We start from the raw sequence: 18,229 nt of genomic DNA, 5'->3' as shown, positions 1-18,229 counted from the left end.
AGTTCTTTGCCACAAGGTGCCATGTTGAGAGTGATAACACCAAATTTAACAAACCTTCTCCCCATTCACACCTGTAACACTAACGAGTCACATGACACAGGGGAGGGAAAATGGCTAATTGGGCCCAATTTGGACATTTTCACTTAGGGGGTGTACTCATTTTGTTGCCAGCGGTTTAGACATTAATGGCTGTGTGTTGAGTTATTTTGAGGGGACAGCAAATTTACACTGTTATACAAGCTGTACACTCACTACTTTACATTGCAGCAAAGTGTCATTTCTTCAGTGTTGTCACATGAAAAGATATAATAAAATAATTACAAAAATGTGCGGGGTGTACTCACTTTTGTGACATACTGAAGCACTGGGATTGTTATTTTTCTGCTCCTCAGGGTAGCGCTGTACCATTACAGTTTATATAATATGGCTTCCTATGAGACACATTCCCATCTATGCTTTTTTCAGCCGCTGCATTTGTAAAATACAAAACGGTGCTTTTTTGGATCAATAGATGCCAATAGAGAAGCTGGTGAAAAGCATGTAATGCGTTTTGCTGCGATTTTCATTTTTAATCTGTTCAACGACAAATTGGCCAAAAAAAGCTTAAAAAAATGCTAATCGCAGTAAAATCAGGTGTGCAAAAACGTAAAACAAAAAGCACTGCAGAAACGGATCAAAACCAAACTACAAAGATATAAACCGAGCCACACCTATGCATTTTCTGGTACTTTTTGCAAAAACGCACTACAGTTCATTTAACATGGTTTCCTATGGGACACGTTCACATCTATGCTTTTTTCAGCCGCTTTGTCTTTGGAAAGTGTCAGGGACTTTTTTAAATGCAAAACGGTGCTTTTTTGGTTCAATAAACGTCAATGGAGAAGCTGCAGAAAAGCATGTAGAGAGTTTCTTCACATGCAAATTTATTGCGATTTGCGTATTTTTTAATCTGCCCAACAAATTGGCCAAAAAAATGTAAAAAATGTAAAAATGTAAAAAATGTAAAACGCAAATTGCGGTAAAATTGCATGTGCAAAAATGCAAAAAACACCACACAAATCACTGCAGAAAAACATCAAAAGCAACCTGCATAGATGGTAAACAAGCCTAACAGTTGCTTTCCCTCGGTCACTAAGGGGTTAACTAGCTGTATTCGTGTCATTGTGGCAGCAGAGGCCATAAAAAGTGGGTGGAGCCTATGTGACCAGTAAACGGGGCGGAGCCTATGTGACCAGTAAAGAGGGAGGAGCCTATGTGACCAGTAAAGGGGCGGAGCCTGGAAAGCCAGTAAAGGGGGTGGAGCCTTTGGTTCTATAAAAAGAGGCGGCAACAGGCCTCAGTGTGGGAGTTAGGAGTTGGATTTGAGAAGTAAACATCTTTGTTTCTTCTCTGTGATTTATTCGTGTTGTCCATAGTGTGATTTAGAGATTTACTAGATTTTTGCGATCTGGTAATTTTCTCTATAATTACAGGATATCGAATTTAGCTTGCCAGGAATATTAACATCTTTTTCCAGGCAAAATGGTGAAATTAGATCGCACCGCCTACCTGCGTGTAGGAGAAAGCGGCCCGTATCAACGCCGCAATACCCAAAAACATCAAGAGGTATATTGCCAGGAATCTTTACATCTCCTTCCAGGCAAAATGGTGAAATTAGATCACACCACCTACCAGCGTGTAGGAGAAAGCGGCCCGTATCAACGCCGCAATAACAAAAGGCATCAAGAACGCCAGGCTCAGCCTTCTAAGAAGTAAGTATCAGATATTTTGGATCAATAACCAGTAGGGGGATCAATACAAACTGACAGCATATAAAACAGAATTTATTTATAAGTGATCAGCTAATCATTAGATTTTGTATCTCTCAGTAATGTGAAATACAGATCATACTATTGTCCATTTCACAGTCTGTTATATAACCGACCCGACGAGTCTGCTGTCTGTAGCTAAAAATAGACCAACTGTCAAATAGACCAACTGTCTAGCTAACGGACACAATCTGATCAGTGAGTTGGCTTTAATAATTGTGCAGACTAATAATGACAGATGTATAGTTTCCCTAGATTTTAGGACCTGCCTCACCTGGGGCTTTTATATACTTTAGGCACATTTTACATTCTAATCATAGGAGTGCGCAGCCTATTGCATTTGCGTGTGCACTCCAAAGCCCAAACACACATGCGTGTGTGTGTGTGTGTGTATATATATATATATATAATGATTGCAGAGTATTTTTTGTTTCATTGGTCTTATTTTTTGTGCAACCCAATTTGCTGCTAAATAGGAAATTATGAGCACAAATCAGGGATTTGCTTTTGGCCCAGACGGCTCAGCAGGAAAAATAGATGAACTGGGCTTTTTCTTTCACAGTTGATCTATATTTACAAAGACCTTGACAATTGTCCATAATCACCTGTTTAGTGAATAAACCCCATTGGTGACAATCTAAAGCAGTGGTCTTTTCCTTGCCTTTATCCGGCCCTCAGGGCACTTCTCCCACTGATAGAACACTATTCTGCCAACTGACAACAATGGGAAACCATTTCACCCATTGGCACCAACAATGGGGCGCTATTCCTCCCCCTAATACCAATCATGGCGATGTTTACTCTCACTGATGCCAGGAAATATTCCAATCCCACTGGACACAGTCTGGCCCCACTAATGTCTGAAGGATGATAAACTGGCCCTTTGTTTAGAAAGGTTGGAGACCCCTGATCTACAGACTAGGCAGGTAACAAAGGTCAGATGTTGCAGTGATAATACCGGCACTGTATCGGCATTAATTTGAATACAGGTTGGAACAGCTTGGAAGGGAAAACTGGGGGTAAAAGATCTGGGATTCATACCCCATCATCATTTTCGTACCACTCTTTGCAGACATCCCGTGATACTGGCTTTCCAACCAATCAGGGAGCTTGGTGTATGGTCACATGAGCTCCCGCCAGCTGTCCTGATTGGTTTTAAAGCCAATACCACTCATTGACGGTCAAAAAGTAGATCTTTCCCTGCCAGCATATTATGTCCCTGCCTGCAGATTTAGAGTAAAAGAGAAGTGCTGCCTTCCACACTTGACTTCTAAGCGGAGTTGCTCAGTGGGAGATCGTTCCCATCTCCCCGCTGCCCCACAAAGCAATAATGCTAATGCAGACAGGGTGTGCCCAGGCACATCTGGCACACCCTGTGTGCACTCCTATGATTTTCATACAGGTCTATGGGAATGCAGGACCATCTTGAAGCAGGTCACCTGCAGATTTAATGCACCCGTTAATGAATTCTGAATGATCCCAGAAGCATCTCAAACTGATATCAATCTGATACCACTGAAACAAGCCCAGAGCCCTTCAGCACAGGTCCTTACTTTGTCTCTGGTTGGTTCTCAGGGGTGGGAATGGTCATTGTTACTAAAAGACCATATTAACTTTTGATTTCCCTTTCAAACATGGGACCAATCTCCTGATCAGGGTATCATGTTGGGGGAGGATTTTAGGATTAGGGATGTGATCCTCCTATTGAATGTGATCCATATTTTGATTTGTATCTCTTGAAACTGAATAAATATTATTGAAAGACAATAATCCATGACTTAAAGCTTTGAATAGTCCATGCTAACAAATATCTTCTTTCTTTTCAGTATCAGAAATGAGCCTGCCAAGGCCGCTAAGCCTGCCAAGGCTACTAAGCCGGCCAAGGCCGCTAAGCCTGCCAAGGCTACTAAGCCGGCCAAGGCCGCTAAGCCGGCCACTGCACCGAAGACACCGACCAGGGCCGCTAAGCCGGCCACTGCACCGAAGACACTGACCAGGGCCGCTAAGCCGGCCCCTGCACCGAAGCCACCGACCAGCCAGCCACAACATCAGCTGACTATAGAGTTGGTTTCCAGCTTTTCCAAAGCTACGGGAATGTACCCAAGCTGGGCCGAACAGTAAGTTTTTCTAACATTTTTTGGGGTTCTTTCATATTTACAATGGAAAGCATTGTCAAAACATTGTCAAACCCAGATAAACTTGTGACTGGGTCACTAAATGAAATGAGGCTTCGTTCATAAAGCTTTATCACCAGGATAAATATACGTCTTTTCAAAATTGACGTTATTTCAGATAAGGCCAATGAGGTTTGAACATTACAGTCATATGGCTGAAAAAAAAAGAGTTCAGATGTTAAAGCTTTGTGAAATGTCAATAAAAATGTAAATATAAAGTCAAGCCATTGCCAGAAGCGACATGTTAAACAGCATTATATAAAAGATTTACAACCTTCATAAAGAAAATGAAAAATCTACGCAGTTCCTTATCACTGAATGAAGGCTTCCTGTCAGCTCTATCCCACAATGTATAGCCATAAGGCAATTATAGAAAATAAGGACGATTGGATCTTAATTAGAACAAATATATTTAAAATATTGATGTTTCTGAAGGCAGCCTGAATTATGCAGGAAACATCATATGAAGACAATGTTTTTTATTAACCACTTTACCACCGGAGGATTTTGCTGTCTTCCGTCCAGACCACTTTTTGTGCTTCGGCACTGTGCGACTTTAACTGACAATTGTGCGGTCATGCAATGTGGTACCCAAACGAAATTTACGTCCTTTTTTTCCCACAAACAGAGCTTTCTTTTGGTGGTATTTGATCACCTCTGCGCTTTTTATTTTTTGCGATATTAATAAAAAAAGAGCGAAAATTTTGCAAAAAAATGACATTTTCAACTTTGTCTTTTAAAAAATATCCAATATACTCAATTTATGTCATTTTTTTGGCCAAAATATATTTAGCTACATGTCTTTGACAAAAAAAAATTAAATGAGCGTATTTTTATTGGTTTGCGCAAAAGTTATAGCGTCTACAAACTATGGTGTAAATACTGAAATTTTACGCAGCTTTAATTTCTGACTGCCTATCTCAATTCATGAAGTGCTAAAATGGCAGGGCAGTACAAGACCCCCCCAAATTACCACTTTTTGGAAAGTAGACATCCTAAGGAATGTTCTGAGACGCATGTTGAGCTCATTGAATATTTAATTTTTTTGTCACAGGTGTTTGAAAAATGAATAAAAAAAAAAAAAATTATTTTTTTTAACACAAAGTTGTCACTAAAAGATAAATTTCTCACACATGCCATGGGTATATGTGTAATTACACCCCAAAATATATTCTGCTGCTTCTCCTGAGTACAGGGATACCACATATGTGAGACTTTTTGGGAGCCTAGCTGTGTACGGGACCCCGAAAATCAATCTCCATCTTTAGGTTTTCTAATGGCGTAAATTTTTGATTTTACTCCTCACTACCCATCACAGTTTCGGAGGCCCTGAAATTTCAAGATAGCACAAAACCCCCCAAATGACCCCATTTTGCAAAGTAGACACCCCAAGCTATTTTCTGAGAGGCATGGTGAGTCCATGGAATATTTTATATTTTGCCACAAGTTTTGGGAAAATTACAATTTATTTATTTATTTTTTTTAACACAAAGTTGTCACTAAAAGATAAATTTCTCACACATGACATGGGTATATGTGGAATGACACCCCAAAATACATTCTGCCGCTTCTCCTCAGTATGGGGATACCCCATGTGTGAGACTTTTTGGGAGCCTAGCTGTGTACGGGACCCCGAAAATGAATCTCCATCTTTAGGTTTTCTAATGGCGTAAATTGTTGATTTCACTCCTGACTACCCATCACAGTTTCGGAGGCCCTGAAATTTCAACATAGCACAAACCCCCCCCCAAATGACCCCATTTTGCAAAGTAGACACCCCAAGCTATTTGCTGAGAGGCATGGTGAGTCCATGGAATATTTTATATTTTGCCACAAGTTCCGGGAAATATATTATTATTTTTTTTTTTTTTTGTTTTTTTACACAAAGTTGTCACTAAATGATATATTGCTCACACATGCCATGGGTATATGTGAAATGACACCCCAAAATACATTCTGCTGCTTCTCCTGAGTACAGGGATACCACATGTGTGAGACTTTTTTGCAGTCTAGCCGAGTACAGGTCCTCGAAAGCCAACCCCCACTTTCAGGCTTTCCAAGGGCGTAAATTGTTGATTTCACTCCTGACTACCTATCACAGTTTCGGAGGCCATGAAATGCCAAGACAGCACAACCCCCCCCCCAAATGACCCCTTTTCGGAAAGTAGACACCCTAAGCTATTTGCAGAGAGGCATGTTGGGTGTTTTGCAGATCTCACTTTTTGTCACAAAGTTTTGGAAATTGAAAAAAGAGGAAAAAAAATGCATTTTCCTGTTTTTTCTTCATTTTCCAAAAAAAATGAGAAATGCAAAATACTCACCATGCCTCTCAGCAAATAGATTGGAGTGTCTACTTTGCAAAATGGGGTCATTTGGGGGGGTTTTGTGCCATCTTGGCGTTTCATGGCCTTCAAAAGTGTGATAGGTAGTAAGGAGTGAGATCAACAATTTACGCCCTTAGAAAGCCTGAAGGTGGGGAGTGGTTTTCCGGGTCCTGTACGCAGCTAGACTGCAAAAAAGTCTCACACATGGGGTATCCTTGTACTCAGGAGAAGCAGCAGAATGTATTTTGGGGTGTCATTTCACATATACCCATGGCATGTGTGAGCATTATATCATTTACTGACAACTTTGTGTAAAAAAAAAAAAAATAATAATAATTTTCCTGAAACTTGTGGCAAAATATAACATATTCCATGGACTCATCATGCCTCTCATCTAATAGCTTGGAGTGTCTACTTTGCAAAATGGGGTCATTTGGGGGGGTTTTGTGGCATTTTGGCATTCCATGGCCTTCAAAAGTGTGATAGGTAGTAAGGAGTGAGATCAACAATTTACGCCCTTAGAAAGCCAGAAGGTGCGGATTGGTTTTCCGGGTCCTGTTTGTGTAAAAAAAAAAAAAAAAAAAAACAAATTGTCATTTTCCTGAAACTTAGGGCAAAATATAAAATACTCCATGGACTCAATATGCCTCTCAGCAAATAGCTTTGGGTGTCTAATTTCCAAAAAGGGGTAATTTGGGGGGTGTTTGAACAGTCCTGGCATTTTATGCTCAATTTTAGCAACACATCACCCACTCTTCTAACCACTTGAAAACCAAGCCTTTTCTGTGAGTTTTTGTTTACATGAAAAAATATTTTTTTTTCACAAGAAAATTACTTTGAACCCCCAAACATTATATATTTTTTTAAAGCAGAGGCCCTACAGAACAAAATGGTGGATGTTGCAATTTTTTTTGTTACACGGTATTTGCGCACACATTTTCCAAACGCAATTTTTTTATTTTTAATGCAGAAATACACTATATAATTCCAAATTGTTTGGTAAAATTTAAAAGATGATCTTATGCCGAGTTCATAGACACCTAACATGACATGCTTTAAAAATTGCGCACGCCCGTGCCGCGGCAACAAACTACGTACGGTTTTAAAAGCCTTTAAAAGTCTTTACAGGTTACCACTTTGGACTTACAGAGGAGGTCTACCACAAGAATTACTGCCCTCGACCTGGCGTTCACGGCGATACCTCACATGCATGCTGAAATTGCGGTTTACATATGACACTAGACCAACGCTTGTTGGTCTAGTGTCATATGTAACGCAAGCACGGGGGGACAGGGGGGCTTGATTTTTTTTTTTTTTTTTAATTTGCTTTCTTATGTTATTTTGACACCTTTTCTTTCATTTTTTTTTTCTTTAATCATTTTTATTGTTATCACGGTGAATTTAAATTTCCTCTATGATAGCAATCTGTAGTGACAGGTACTCTTTTTAAAAAAATTGGGGTCTTTTAGACTCTAGATCTTTCCTCTGACCTTAACGCATCTGACCATACCAAAATTGGTGTGATAAAATACTTTCCCAATTTCCCAATGGCGCTGTTTATTTCTGGCGAAACAGAAGTCATGAAATGCTCGTAGCCTCCGGCATCTTAGGCCATAGAGATGATTGGAGCCATTCTCATCTCCAATCAGCTCTATGGTTAGATAACTGAACCACCGGCTGCACTCTCGGGTTAACCGGTGGGACAGGAGAGCCCGAGAAAAACCGTGGAAGGCAGCGGAAGGCGGCAGGAGGGGGGGGGAGTCCCCTCCCACTGCATGTAAAAGCAGTCTAGCGGCCAATTATCCGCTAGGATTGCTTTTACATGTAAGCCGACCGCTTGCTGTAAAAAACGATACCAAGATGATGCCTAAATCTGCAGGCATCATCCTGGTATAACCACTCAAAGTCCAGCAACGTACCAGTACATTGCTGGTCTTTGTTTGGCATATAGGTTTTTTTTTTTTCATGCAGCCTGTGGGCTGAACGAAAAAAAAGAGAACCTATCAGAAATCAGCACAGGAATAATGCGTAGTATTACTCATCATTAACCGCCCAAACAACCACCCACTGAATTTAATGATGGGTATACACGACACTATCCACGTATACCAAAATAGGATTTTAACTGCAGTGCTGAAATCAGAAAATCACCACAGCTGCTATCAGCAAAGGTATCCATATATGCTGAGCGCAAACGCTGTTTGTGTCAGAATATATAAAATCAATGCATGGTAGCCGACGAGTACCTGCAAGAGAAACAGGTCACAAAAGAATGAAAAAACAAACAAAGTACATTAAAAAAAAGTACATTAGGAAGAGTAGGACATAAAAAATAACTGACACAACAAAAGTTTTTGGATTCTCATCATTAACCGCCCAAACAACCACCCACTGAATTTAATGATGGGTATACACGGCACTATCCACGTATACCAAAATAGGATTTTAACTGCAGTGCTGAAATCAGAAAATCACCACAGCTGCTATCAGCAAAGGTATCCATGTATGCTGAGCGCAAACACTGTTTGTGTCAGAATATATAAAATCAATGTGGCAGCCGACGAGTACCTGCAAGAGAAACAGGTCACAAAAGAATGAAAAACAAACAAAGTACATTAAAAGTACATAGGAAGTGTAGAAGAACATAAAAAATGACTGAGACGACAACTATTTTTGGCTTTTATGTATTTTTTTTTTTTTTCTTCAAACGTCGAGTTCCAGGTTCCAGGTTCGGGTCTCTCAAAATGACGATAGCCATCGAACATCTTTTGAGACCCTGTGTAAATGTGCCCTAAACTGTGCCGTGCTGTACCCTATGCTAATAATCCACTAGTGTGTGGTAGCGACGGAAACAGTCACCGTGGCAAAGACCAGGTCGGTCAGGACAGTCGGGACAATAATTCCGGGTGTCACGCCTAAATCCGCGCTTGCTGCAGACACGGCATCTTTTTTGGGGGTATCGTTTGGTAGGGGTACTCGGGAGGTATTTCGGATAATGCCTCTCATGCAGCCGGCTCACTGCATCTGGTTGGGGAAGTTGGGCAGGAGCACCAGCTGAATACAGAAGGGCTCTGATTATCTCTTCTTGGAATTGAAAGAAGGATAATGTTCCAGCAGACGCTTTGTATAAGACAAAAGCGTTGTAAACAGCCAATTGAAATAGGTATACAGACACTTTTTTGTACCAGCGTCTGGCCTTACGGGCAATTAAGTACGGTCCCATCATCTGGTCGTTGAAGTCCACCCCTCCCATTTTACGGTTATAGTCGTGGACACAGAGGGGTTTCTCAACAACAACACCGGTGACCGTAGTAATTTGGACTGCCGTGTCTGGGTGAATGGAGGACAGCACGTAAACGTTTCGTTTGTCCCTCCACTTCACTGCAAGCAATTCATCGCACCTCAAGCAGGCTCTCTCCCCCGAGCTCAGTGGGGCATTCACTAGCCGTTGGGGGAAGCCCCGGCGATTAGATCGCACGGTGCCACAAGCGCCAATTTGCAATTGATAGAGGTGTCTAAAAAGTGGCACGCTTGAATAGAAATTGTCCACATACAAGTGGTACCCCTTTCCGAATAAGGGTGAAACCAAGTCCCAAACTATCTTGCCGCTGCTCCCTATGTAGCCTGGGCAGTCGGGGGGCTCCACAGTGCTATCTTTTCCCTCATAGACACGGAAATTAACTGTATAGCCTGTGGCCCTGTCACAAAGCTTATACAACTTTACCCCGTATCTGGCACGCTTGCTGGGGAGGTACTGTTTGATAGCAAGGCGACCAGTAAACTTAATCAGGGACTCATCAACGCAGACATCTTGTTGGGGGGTAAACAAGGCTGCGAACCGCTGATTGAAGTGGTCTATGAGGGGCCGAATTTTGTGGAGCCGATCATATTCAGGGTCTCCCCGAGGACGACAGAGTTCATTGTCGTTGAAATGCATGAACCGAAATATTTGTTGGTATCGAGCCCTGGACATAACAGCAGAGAACACGTACATTTGATGAATTGGGTCAGTGGACCAATATAACCGCAATTCATTCTTTCTTGTAATGCCCGTGTTGAAGGAAAGGCCCAGATAGGTTTTAAACTCCTGAATCGTAATAGGATTCCAGGCAAATGGTCTGGCAAGGGGTGAATTTGGGTTGGCGGCGATGAATTGTTGAGCGTACAAATTTGATTGGTCCACAATAGATCTGAAAAGATCTTCAGTGAAAAACAGCTCAAAAAAGTTTATGGGATTAAAACCAGCTGTTTCCACTTGGATTCCGGGTTGGGCGGTGAATGGGGGAAGTACTGGCGCTGTGGAATCTGTGGGCTGCCAATTAGGATATGCCAGCGCTTCAGGGAGGACACTATGGGCTCTACGGGCCTGTCTTCGGATACGCGGTGGCTGCGGGCCACTACTCGTGCTAGCCACCGCACCAGCTTCAACTGCACTCAGGTGACTCGCCACGTCACCAGGTGATACTGCAGTGCTGGTTGAAGGTCCAGGGTGTACTAGGCCGCTCGTGCTTGCCAGTTCACGAGAAGTGTGAGCGGCACTAGTACTGGCACTCTGCTGCATACCAGAAACCTCCAGTTCTTGCAAGTCAACAACTCCAGAATGGGGTCGGGTACGCCTGACCCTAGCAGGGACCCCTCTGTCGGAGCTATCTGTCAGGGAGCCGCTGCTGTCATCTGGTTCGTATACTGACCCTGATTCTGACAGTGAGGGTTCCCCATCGCTCTCACGTGCCGCGGTCAGCATTTCGTAGACCTCTTCACCACTGTACCAACGTTTTGTCATTTTAGTAACTAAATTTACCGGTACAGTAGTGCGACTACTAGGTAATAAAAGCACCTGGTTGTCGAGGACTATTTGGTCGCTACAAAGAAAAACTGCTAGTGCTAACAGAGATCAGGCCTGACTCTGCTAACGCAGCGGTTTTGTGTGATGTGTTTTTTGGAAGTGTCAGTAATCTATTGATTACTACACTTGCCTGGGTAAGGTGGGCTGGGCAGGGGGGCTAAACGCAGGTGCTAGCAGGAATCAGTGCTGATTGTGCAAACACTGCGTTTGGGGAACACTAAATTATGAGGACGCTAGTATAGTTCTGATCAGATCAGATATTGATCTGTTCAAACACTATACTAGTAACGGTGGTGTGTGTGTGTTAGTGTACTTGACTAGTGTACTTGACTCTAACTGACGCTAAGTAACGGTGGTGTAGTGGGACCCTGACGCTAACTAGCTAGCCTAAGTTGTGTCACCCGTGACGCTAATACAGTGATCGGTAATCACTGTATATAGTGAACACTGTGACAGGGAAGTGAAGGGGTTAAACTGGGGGAGATCAAGGGGTTAAACCTTTATAGAGGATAGATGGCGGGTGGCCTAAACCTATTCGGGCCTAGCGCAAGCGCAAATTATGGTCACCAGTGACACTAAATACAGTGATCAGTAGTTATCTGATATACTGTATATATTAGTGCACTGTTTTATATGGAGTGAAGGGGTTAACTGGGGAAGATCAAGCGGTTAAAAGTTTATTAGGGAATAGGTGGCGGGTGCCCTAACCCTATATGGGCTTAGCGCAAGCGCAAATTAGGGTCACTAGTGACACTAAATACAGTGATCAGTATTTACCTATATACTGTATTTAGTGCACAGAGTAATAGGTAGTGAAGGGGTTAACTGGGGCTGATCAAGGGGTAAAAACTTTATTAGGGGATAGGTGGCGGGTACCCTAACCCTATTTGGGCCTAACGCAGGCGCAAACTACGCTCACAAGTGACACTTATACAGTGATCAGTAAAATATCTGTATACCACTGTATATAGTGTTCACTGTGAGGGGTTTGGGGGTGATCAGGGGGTGATCAGAGATGATGAAGGGGTTAAATGTGCCTATGTGAGGTGTGTCAGTGTAGTGTTGGTGGAAACTCACGTTTTTGGTGTGTCTCTGTCTCTCTCCTGGAACCGAAAGGACTTCAGGAGGGACAGTGACATCACTTCCCCTGTCTGTGTTTACATTACACAGACAGGGGACAGATTGCCATTGGTGGGGACCGATCTACAGACACTGACCAAAAATCATTGGTCAGTATCTGGTGATTGATCGGTTCCCTACCGAATGCCATCGGTATCGGGACCAGCGGCGCGCGGGAGCGCGCTCTGGAGCCGCGATCGCGCATGACGTTAATACTACGTGGCTGAGCGGTATCGTGCCGCACTGCCGCAGTAGTATTACCGCGCGCGGTCCTAAAGTGGTTAACATTTACCTTAAAAAAAGACAATGTCTCCAAAGTTCAGAGGGGTCCTATAGTCTACTCTTGGCCTGCAGTGTCCTGATTTGTTCTCTGGATTCCCCCGTCATCCACATCAACATGGCCACCATTTTGGAGTTTGGCCTCAGTTCTACAACATATTCCGTCCCGTGTCTTTTAGCCTTACTAGAGCAGAATTGAGAAGATGTAGCCTGGTTGAAGAATTTGGTCTGATCACTTTAGGGAAATTCCATCACTAGAATCTCTGTTGTAGGATGGACTTCTCTTTAGAGCTGAATCCACCCAGAACTGCATTTCTCTTTTGGTCCCTTGTGGTTTAGATGGAACCTTTTATGAAATGTAAATTCTTTGTGGATTTAACAGGGCTTCCGGCAATGAATGGGAGAAATTTCACATTCCATTACATATATTCCGAATGTGTTGGGTTTTCGAAACAATATAAATGACTTTCTTTACTTATCCTATTGTTATATTCTCTGTGCCTTTTCTTACCAATATTTTTTTTTTCCAGGTGTCTCAGGCAAAACAATGATGACTACATTCAAGCCATGGTCATCTTCCAGAAGATGAAGGCTGAAGGGAAAATCCCCAGCCATTTCTTTTTCATGGACTCTAACCATGATGAACTCCGGGCCAAGTTCATTGAAGTCACCGGAATGTTTGAAGAATACGCAGACAAGTAAGTTTCTGTTAAATCCCTTGGAACTCTCAGTTTCTGGGGAATGGTTTTCACACACATTTTTGTTTTCCATTCTTTAACATCTAGGACTGACAAGTTCTTATATGAGACTGTCAGTCCCATTTAGCTTTAACAATATGAACATGTGGAAACCCAGCAAATGGTTTACCTGTAATACTTATTTAAATGGGACCATATGTTATTTATTTTTTACTTTCATCAAAATCAAATATTCTCTATTATGTCTTCTACAACCCGTCCTAACCTCCATATTTCTTTACAGGTGTCTTCGGGAGAACAACTGGGACTGGATAAAGTCTTGGAATGATTTCAACTCCCTGAATTCAGAAGGCCAAATTCCACCACAATGCTTTTACAGGCATGAGGGACAGAACATCTTCCCAACAAACAAAAACTTGATGGTCTTTGAATTTGCCAGCAAGAGCAACATGCGCCCTCAGTGGGCAGAAAAGTAAGTCTGGGTTTCTATTTCTATTTTATTGTTTTTTATGGGATTAACCACTTAAGCCCCAGAAGATTTTACCCCCTTCCTGACCAGGGCCTATTTTGCGATTCAGCACTGCGTGACTTTAATGGACAATTGCGCGGTCGTGCGACGCTGTACCTAAACTAATTTGACATCCTTTTTTTCCCACAAACAGAGCTTTCTTTTGGTGGTATTTGATCCCCTGTGCGATTTTTACTTTTTGCGCTATAAACAAAAAAGCGCGACAATTTTGCAAAAATAACAATATTTTACACATTTTTTATATGAAATTCCCCAAAAAAAAAAAAGTAAAAATCAAAATGTTTTAACATTTTAGGCCAATTTGTTTTATGCTACATATGTTTGGTAAAAAAAAAATCGCAAAAAGCGTATTTTCATTGGTTTGCGCAAAAGTTATTGCGTTTACCAACAAAGGGAAAGATTTTTGTCATTTTTGTTGTTTTTTTTTTTAACGCATAATGGCGGCGATCTGCGTTTTTTTTGCGGGACTGCGACATTGCGGTGAACAGATCGGCCCCTTGACTGACATTTTTTACACTTTTGGGGTTACCAGTGACATTACTACAGTAATCAGTGCTATACATATGCACTGTTACTGTAAAATGACACTGGCAGGGAAGGGGTTAACTTTTTTTGAGAGGGAGGGGTTATGTGTGTCCCTAGGGGCGTGATTCTAACTGTGATTGGCTGTGGCTTGAGGTGTAGGAACAGTGATCAACGGTCCTACATAGTAGAACCGTATGATCACCATTCATACAGAGGGGAGAATGACAGGCGGCTTGTTTACATTAGCCGCCTGCCTTTCTCCCGCTCTAACGGATGATCGCGAGTGACCGGCGGAGATCGGGTCCGCCGGGCACACGCGCGGGTGGTCCGTGACCACGTGGGAGCGCGCCTCCGGCGGCACACGCTCGCTCGCTCCCTAGACCCTCACAGGCTAGCGACGTAGCCCTACATTGCTTTGCCTGTGAGGGACTGACCGTAAATAGTCGTGCGGGTGGTTGGCAAGTAGTTAAAGGTGGGCATATACTAGAGGATTTTCATCAGGAGCCAGCTGAAATTTGCTCCATGTGTGGCCCCCTCCACCCTCCTGCCTGACATTCTTTGTTTGAAAATGTTTGGACCAATAACGACTGAATGCAGCTGCTGTTTGGGTATTCTGAAGGCCATCACCAGCAGCAGTCAGAATCCACTAAGAGCAGAAGAATGGATGGAGGAAACTATTCAATTTTATTATTATTCCACAGAATTACTCTAGTGATCTCCAAGTTTGTATTTTTTATTGAGAGACTTTTGTTCACTTCAGATGGATTCTGCATTCACAAACAAGTCAGTAGGAATGCAAAAACGTATGAAGGAGTCCAAATGCAGGTCATATACACCTGTGAATTAATTCTGAATCCTTTCAGAAATCTCTTCAACTAATATCACACTGATGTCATAGGGCACAAACCCAAAATCTGTCTACACAAGCACTTTGACAACAGTTTTCCTTTTCTATCGGCCTAGTATTTCTTGGTGGTACAAAACCTTTATTGTACTTGTCCATGGTGGAATGTTCACCTGCTCAGAGCAGAGTGTAGTCCTTTACTGCTCTTCTGTATGAAGTCTAGGCTGTTTACAATATCATCGCCCCTTACCAATGAGATAATCCATTCGCTGGATCTCTGACAAAATGGAGATGACCCAGGAAGTCAGAGGGAAATTCTGTGCTTACCATTGTTCCCACTACATACCGTATTTTTCGCCATATAAGACGCACCGGCATATAAGACGCACCCAATTTTAAAGGAGGAAAATCTAGAAAAAAAAGATTCGGAACCAAATACTGCAGTAAAATATTTTATATCAACAGGTGAGGGTATAGGCATGGCACAGGTGATGGTATAGGCATGGTACAGGCATGGCACAGGTGAGGGTATAGGCATGGCACAGGTGATGGTACAGGCATGGCACGGGTGAGGGTATAGGCATGGCACAGGTGATGGTACAAGCATGGCACAGGTGAGGGGTATAGGCATGGCACAGGTGAGGGTATAGGCATGGCACAGGTGAGGGTATAGGCATGGCACAGGTGAGGGTATAGGCATGGCACAGGTGAGGGTATAGGCATGGCACAAGTGAGGGTATAGGCATGGCACAGGTGATGTTTTAGGCATGGCACAGGTGAGGGTATAGGCATGGCACAGGTGATGTTTTAGGCATGGCACAGGTGATAGTACAGGCATGGCACAGGTGAGGGTATAGGCATGGCACAGGTGAGGGTATAGGCATGGCACAGGTGAGGGTATAGGCATGGCACAGGTGAGGGTATAGGCATGGCACAGGTGATGTTTTAGGCATGGCACAGGTGGTGGTTTAGGCATGGCACAGGTGGTGGTTTAGGCATGGCACAGGTAGGCTTCAATCACTTACCTGCTCTCCTGGGCTGCCTGCGAGACGTCCATGGCGCTGCTCCTCTCGTCCTCTTCTTCTGACGGCGGCGGGATTCCGGGAACCGTCCACGGCGCTGCTCCTCTCGTCCTCTTCTGTCTTCTTTGACGGCGGCTCTCTTTCTTCCGATCGGTCCGGCGGGAAGGAGATCGGGCGGTGACGGTGCGTGACTGACGCACGCACCGGCACCGCCCCCATTGCGACGTCAGCAGGCAAAATGTGTATTTGCTGTATAAGACGCACCAACTTCCCCCCCCCCCCCCCCCCCCCAGTTTTAGGGAAGAAAAAGTGCGTCTTATACGGCGAAAAATACGGTATACATGCTGCTTAGAAAATCCATGCAGAGTTTTGTGTATTAACCTTATAAATATATATATATATATAAATATATATATATATATATATATATATATATATATATATATATATATATTTTTTTTTTTTTAAGTCCTGTCTATTGTCTGTTACTAATCTCACTGACACTTTGTTTTTCAGGTGCCTTTCTGATATGAAGTGGAGTTGGGAGGACGCTGAGGCCATCTTTACAAAGATGAAGGTAAGTAAGACTATCAGTATATAACTAAGGGGGACATTTATAAAGTACAGCCATGGGGTTGTGAGAAATAAAAACTGGGGGACAGCCTGGTTATTTGACCGGTCGAACACAAATGACCAGCTCTCCTCCAATCATAGAACAGCTCAATGAACTATCAAAGAGCACAAACTGTGACCCCCACATTGAAAGTTATCTACAAAATGTGGAGTACGGTGTGCATAACCCTATGGAGTATAATGGGGAGCAGATAGCGACATCTGCCCTCTGGTATAAATAGCCGCCTAAATTTACTTCTTTCCACAATAGCTTCTTCCTCAGTTTTTTAATCGTATTTCATTTTGATGTTTTGCAGATGGAAAACCAGATTCCAGAGGACTTCTTCTACAACACCAATGGCTATTATGACTTGGACGGCCCAAATGCAGCTGAAGCCTTTATTAAAAAGTTCTCAATGGGATCTGGACTTACGGAGGATTGGGCCAGAAAGTAAGTTTCCATTATTACTTCTCTTTCTATTTTGTTTCTTTTCTATGGGGTTCAGAATCACATCAGCTGTAAATGGATGGAGCTGCCTGGTCTGAACATCCTATAAATTCTATTGCCAGATTTAGTTGTCTGTTCATTATGTTTACATTGTTTACTTCTTTATCTTTCAGATTCTTGGAGAATGCTCAGTGGAATTACATTCAGGCACGACGTGACTTCTTATATATGAAGGTAAGAATATTCAACTAGAACTAGATTTGATTTTCCACAATACTTTATCACCCAGTAAGCCCTGGTCTGTTGCAATTTCATATGAGTTCCAGAACTCATAGAATCGCATGACAAGTGAAATTACACGACTTTCTATGTTGGCCGTTCACATATATGCAGTCCAAATGCAATGCAGTTTTAAAAAGTGTCCTGTGTGTGTGGTGAGATTTTCATCTCTATAGAGTCTAATGCATGGAAAACGCATAGGTGTTCACTGACTAAGCAATTCCAGTGCCCTTTCTAGCAGGCTATAATGTCTTTATGAGCTAATTTTCATAGAGAGAGAATCGTAACTGAATCCAAATCGCATTGTAATCGCTCGTGAATTTGCATGACGTCACATTGGAAATTATCCTTGATATCACACTAAAAACATCCGTTAAATTGCACGGCATAAGTGTGAATCTAGGCTAAGAGTTTGTTCACACAAGCAGTGTTGCCCAACACAGATTAAATGCAGGCACGAGGAAAATAGTCTTGTTTCCTATTGTTTCAGATTACCCTAATACCCTCCGTTGGTTTGTACTGAAAAAAAGGACATAGTAAAAGAATACATTACAAAAAAAGAGAAAGGGTAATAAAAAGCACTGAAACACCTGCAAAAAATGCATTATAGTGCAACTTAACCACTTAACGAGCAGCCACGTAGACCTACGTAGGCTGACTTTAGGTGGTTCTAGCTAGAGGCATCACTTTTAGAGCCGGCGGTCAGCTTTCCAGCGGTAATG

This window comes from Pelophylax lessonae, assembly GCF_965119305.1.
Source record: "Pelophylax lessonae genome assembly, chromosome: 13".
Lineage (NCBI taxonomy): Eukaryota > Metazoa > Chordata > Amphibia > Anura > Ranidae > Pelophylax > Pelophylax lessonae.
Note: the sequence above shows the minus strand (reverse complement) of the source record.